Below are 6,000 nucleotides of genomic sequence, written 5' to 3'. Positions count from 1 at the left end.
AATCCCTTGATTCAACATTGTGTGATTTGTCTCATTGCTAATAGCCTTAAGAATAAGACAGAAAATAGCCAGTTTGCCCAGTTTCCTCACATTGCAGGTAAGGAAGACATTAAGGTGTTTAATTCTTCTTCTTTCGGCTTTTCCTGGTTAGGGGTCGCCACAGCGGATCACCTGTCCGCTCATGATTGGCAGTGGAGTTTTACAGTGTCGAGTTGCCAGCCCGGCGCCCAACCTTCCACTGAAGGCACATACATGCACACACTTACACCTAGGGCCAATTTGGAGTGTCCAATCCACCTACAGCATGTCTTTGGGATGTGGGAGGAAACCGCAGCACCCGGAGGAAACCTACGCGACCACAGGGAGGACATGCAGACTCCAAACAGAAGGCACCCCAGCCGAGGATCGAACCAGAGAACCTCTTGCTGTGAGGCGTATGTTTTGCTAAAAGAAGAGGAAAAGAAACTTGCATTTTTGTAAAGTGAATTCCTGGCATTCTGCAAGCCAGATATGAATTTACTGTGTGTGTGTGTGTGTGTGTGTGTGTGTGTGTGTGTGTGTGTGTGTGTGTGTACGTGCCACCAGGGGAGAGAATGAAGAGTGAGAGTGATCCCTGGCGGCAGCAATGAGGTCTGTGTAAGTCTGGTCCATACCACTGGACACATAACCTCTCACCCTCTTAGATCAAGAAATCTGGACAAAGCCAAAAATAGTGGGGGTACAAAAGCACAAAATAGGGACACAAGCATTGCTCTCACAAACTTAGAAAGTTGATAGAAATGCAGGTTTTGCATTAGCATGAATTTTCTGAAGAGTATGAAGTATGAAACTGAACTGTCTGTCATTATTTTCCGACTTCAACCTCAATAATCTGCCAGTGATTTGCCAGAAAACAACAATTTTATGAGAAAAAGACCAAAAATATGAGGCAAAAATCTGGACATTCTGCAAAAATCTATACAGTTGAGAGGTATGCTGGACAGAGCCAAATAACAGGGACAGATTTTTAATGTTGCTCTTATAAACTTAAAGATAATAAGGTTGCCATTGGGTTTGCTTACTTCTCAACTATAGTAGATCAGTGTTATGCTGTTCAACAGAATGCACACTATTTTTTGGTACTTGACTTTTTATTGTACTTTTGAGCCTTTCTCCTCAGGTCTCCTAGTCCAGTCGGGCAGCCTCGTTAAACAAATGTCAAATAAATAAATACATGAAATATGCACTTTATGCACGCCGTGGGGGGGGGGGGGGGCACCTTGGGAAAACCTGGATTCAGCAAGGGAGCCAAGAATCTACAAAGTTTAGGAACCACTGAGTTACAGCATAACATGCATATTTTACATGTTCTGAGAGGCATACCAACATTTGAAATTATTCTATAGTCTAGTTTCCTTAAATGCTAAAAGGCATTCCAAAGTAAAATGAAAGTAGGGTTGTCAAGAGGTTTTGTCCTGAAAAAATCATAAGGATACATTGAAACACTACAGAAATATTGTACAAGACAGCATGGACACTGTAAATTGACAGAGTACAACTTCACAAAAGAATCATCTGAAAAGAAAATTTCAGTTCTCTTCAGAGTGAAATAAACAAAGCCTGTCAAAATCATAAATATGTAACACGACATAAAAAAGGGTATGCGTGTCTTTTTTTTATAAAATTGATCTTTTCATACTTTGTATATTTTGAGGCATAAAACTTGACATTAAAAATGTAACTATTTCCTTTAAAATTCACAATGCAGTTGCTGCTATGTCTCTGAGTATAAGACCTCAATGTAAGCAAGTGAATAATAAATATTATACCTTGTTGTGCATGCAGGCTTTTAAAAATAAAGAGCAAAAGCGGACAGTATTCTGGGTAATGACCTTCTGAAAATGCTCAGCAGTTAAAGGGGCAAAACAGAAAACTCAAGACTTTCATGCCTTCAGCTTAGTCTTTGATGACCCTGGAAGACTCATCTGACCACTGCATGCAGCTGATTGTGGCCACCAATTAATTATGCTGTGAGCTGACCGTTTCACTGGGAAAGACTTTGTAATCACTGATTCTACCTGAATGTTCTTAAGAGGGACTGTCACTGAATGCTGCTTGCTTTACAAAGTACAACTGGTCCCTACAGAACATATTTTACATCTGGCATTCAGTTAGGCAGACATCATTGCTAAAAAAGCACAAATCAGCTGGGTACTGATGGAGGGATTCTAACCTATGCACAGAAATGGAAACCAGGACATTAAGATTTCATCACCAAGTTAACGGATGGTCAGAGTTCCAGGCAAGATCTGATTACAGCAGAATCCCAGTGCTTACCAGAGAATCTTAAGAAATCTGGAATGAGCAAAGAAAACTATTTTACTTGTCTCCATGCATAAGGAGAACACCAATAATCATGCATTTAAAATTCCAAATTATGGGAACAGAGGCAGAAAAAATTATGCTATTTCATCCATACTGCCATCTTCTGCACCAGGGAATCAAAATCATAAATGCCCTTCAACCACTTCAATTAATCTGCCAGCACATTTCTGACAATGGTGAGCTGTTTAGGGCTATAGCAAAATACTGGACTACATGCTCTTTGCTTAGGCTGTTGATAAAAGACTGCCAGGTTCAAAAGCAATTTTACGTTGCAGTACATGTATTTTTTTTTAAGTTACTGCCTGCATCTAGTTTAAAAACAAACAAAATACTTCTCACAGATGTGCACTTCAAATTTAACATCAGCACTTAAAAAAGCATTAATAAGTTGTACTTTTTCCTGTAAATCTGCCTCCAAGAAAAAAAAAGTTCTGCTAAGGAGAAATGAAGACATAAAAATGAATGTAGAACACAGAAAATGCAATTTAAGACAAACAGTGTTTACCTGACAAGCTGCTGGCATATCTGACATCCTGGAAGACATCTAAATAAATAAAAAAAGTTTGTTTTAAAATCTGTGCATTAACATTTACATTTGCAATGAAGAAGTAGCATTTCTATGATCAGCATTTTGTGCTAAACATGTCAATGCACAGGGCTCACCACTAAAGAGGCAAGACACAGTCCATATAATAAACTATAGATTTATCAGCCAGTATCAAGTGCCTACAGATTAATATTTTTCTGGAAGGAGTCTTTACAACTTAATAAAGATGATCATTTGAAGAACCACAGACTGAAGATAGAAGGATTAAACAACTATCCAATTCTGTCATGCAGAAAAAAAACACATGAGCATCTCAATGTATATATCTGCACATATGAATCACATGCATCAAATAGTTAGCAACAGCATTTTCATTTATTGAAGAAATGCAGTCAACACATGGCAATGCCGACAACAATTCTGCAACATTTGATACCTGCAGTATTCTCCTCACTTCAGTGCTGATCTCAAGTGCATGTGCAAAAAGGAGCCCCCCCCCCAAACAGTCGGAAAAAAAATTTAAATTAAAGATGGATAAATTAAAACATAGTAGTTATTCATGGCTTGCAAATGATCAATTATACTTAACAGAATACAATTAAAACTAAGATAGCTAACAGAAAGGATAGCAGCTGTAGTTAGTTTTTCAGTTATGAGATACTGTTGTCATGCCATATACAACAAACATACAAAATGCTCACATGTGATCTGTCCAGTGAATACTGCCTTCAAGTAAGTCTACTTTACAAAGTACTGCTACATTCCTACCCACCCATATATGCATTTGAAACAGATGTGGTTAATTGGAAAACTAGTCTTCATTTTTAAACCTAGAAGCTGAGGCTAACATTTGGTGTTCCAGGGTGGATCTGGTGGCTGTGCAATGAGGCATCAACTAAAACTACCAGAAATGAATATGCCATATCAAAAGCAAGGATATGCAAAGATAATGCCACTTGCTTAGCCAGGACAGTTCCAACAGGCTTTTTAAGTGCCCTTATGTCTTGAAATAATTTTTTTTCAAACTTGTTCTTCAAAGAAATGTGCCCGTCTTAAGCCAAAATCAATGGGGGCTGCACATTCCTGGTTACAGATGTGGCTGGCCATATTCTCGCTCAAAATTCTGCTCAGGACGACTAATAAAAATGTAGTAATGACAGTACATGAAAGACTGGAGAAGAAAATTAAAAAAGAAAAATGGTCTTTAAGCAGAACCTACAATGCCCCCAAGCTGAAATACAGCACTAAACTCACACTCCTGGCCAGAAGAACACTGCTGATATATGGTAAGCAGTAAAGCATAAAGGGGTGTGCAGTGTACACATTACCAAGGCATGAGCCTAAGTTCATGCGAGTGCGGTAATGTCTCTGTAATACACATCCTCGTGGCTTACTGTGCTTAGAAATGGGTATTAGTGTTACTGTATACATTAAATTTTACAGTAACTATTTGATACTGTATTTTGACATAAAACAGTCCTTCCACCAAGGGGATAAAAAAGAAGTTATATACTCACCATAACATTCCATGTTTGTTGTCCATCTCACCATTCATTCTTACAATGATGGGTTGCCCTCGGCCGAATACACAGCTGAAAGACTCAAACTTGGCTTGTGGCAAGTAGGTTTCCCATAATGCAGTGATGTAATTCCCCAGATCTTGTTTGCTGCTACTACTAAATGAATTGTAAAACTATCTACATATATATATATATATATATATATATATATATATATATATATATATATATATATATATACATATACATATACATATACATATAGACACAAATATATACTATCCCCCATAGAAGGAGAAATGAACTGAAACAAAGAACTTCTGAAGGTAGTAAAAACATCCACCAGGTCCACAAGTAGTCTCTGGAAGGGGGAAGGAGGGAGGGTTCGTAAGAGTGAACAGCGAGATGGACAACAGACATGGAACGTTATGGTGAGTACATAACTTTTTTTATTTTATGTTGTCTTATCTCGCCTTCATTCCTACAATGATGGGACAGTGTCCCTAGCACCTTTTTCCTGGGTGGCTCACAAGAGTACACCTTTAAGCACCGTGGAACCAAAACAGGTCCTGTCCCTGGAGGTCAAATCCACTTTGTAATGTGTGATAAATGTATGAGGAGTGGTCCAAGTAGCTGCTGCACAAATATTATCCATAGGAATTCTGGCTTGAAAGGCAGAAGATGTAGCCATTGCTCTAGTGGAATGAGCCTTCACTTTGAATGTTAAATCTCTGTTATTTGAGGTATAAATTAATGTAATGCAGTTTGAGAGCCAGCTGGAAAGAGTAGTTTTTGAAAATGAGCTACCCATTTTTACATCAGAGAAGGATACGAATAACTGGTCAGATTTTCTAAAATCTTTGGTCCTATGCAAATAGAATCTGAGTTGTCTATGCACATCTAGTTGATGCAATTTGTATTGATGTAATTTGTATTACGCCTTGTTGCTGTGATTAGGAAAGAACACTGGGAGCTCAACAGATTGATTTATGTTAGCTGAAGAAGAGACTTTGGGTAAAAATGATGGATTAGTTCTCAAGGATACCCTATCTTTATGAAATATCAAATATGACTGTTTAATAGAAAGAGCTTGAAACTCTGATACTCTTCTAGCAGATGTTATAGCCATCATAAAAATGGTCTTCCAAGAAAGGAACTTGAGATCTAAAGATGATGAGGGCTCAAAAGGTGGTAACTTCAGGTGAGACGGAACAAAATTTAAATCCCAAGGAGGAAGGGGTTCTTTAAAGGGAGGTCTTAATAAGGAAGCACCTTTCAAGAAGGCTCTACACAACCTGTCTGACATTAAGTTCATAGAATCACCAATGTGGAAATATGAGATTGCAGCGAGCTGTATTCTGATGGTTGCTGCAGCTGAACCTTGTTGAAAGAGTTCTGCCAAAAATTCCAAAATAGAATGGATGGGTGCAGAAAAAGGATCAATGTTCCTGTTTAGAGCCCAAAGGGAAAACCTTTTCTACTTGCTAATATACAGTTTTCTAGTGGAAGCTTTATGAGAGGACATTAAGATATGTTTAACTGCAGGAGTGAAATTCTGAAGCATGACTA

The 6,000-nt window shown here is 38.2% G+C and overlaps 1 long non-coding RNA gene across 1 annotated transcript in view; it reads right to left on the bottom strand.

Moving 5' to 3' along the window:
- Positions 1-2,867: 2,867 nt before the first annotated feature.
- Positions 2,868-6,000, bottom strand: part of LOC122806869 — a 191,167-nt gene continuing 188,034 nt past the window's right edge. The window contains exon 3 of the long non-coding RNA XR_006365566.1: positions 2,868-2,908. This is a non-coding gene — a long non-coding RNA (uncharacterized LOC122806869). The remainder of the gene's footprint in view (positions 2,909-6,000) is intronic.

Source organism: Protopterus annectens, chromosome 7.part0 (assembly GCF_019279795.1).
Source record: "Protopterus annectens isolate FY-2018-M chromosome 7.part0, PAN1.0, whole genome shotgun sequence".
In the NCBI taxonomy this organism is placed as follows: domain Eukaryota; kingdom Metazoa; phylum Chordata; order Ceratodontiformes; family Protopteridae; genus Protopterus; species Protopterus annectens.
The sequence above is the reverse complement of the archived record's forward strand: the minus strand, read 5'-3'. Positions and strand labels throughout refer to the sequence as shown.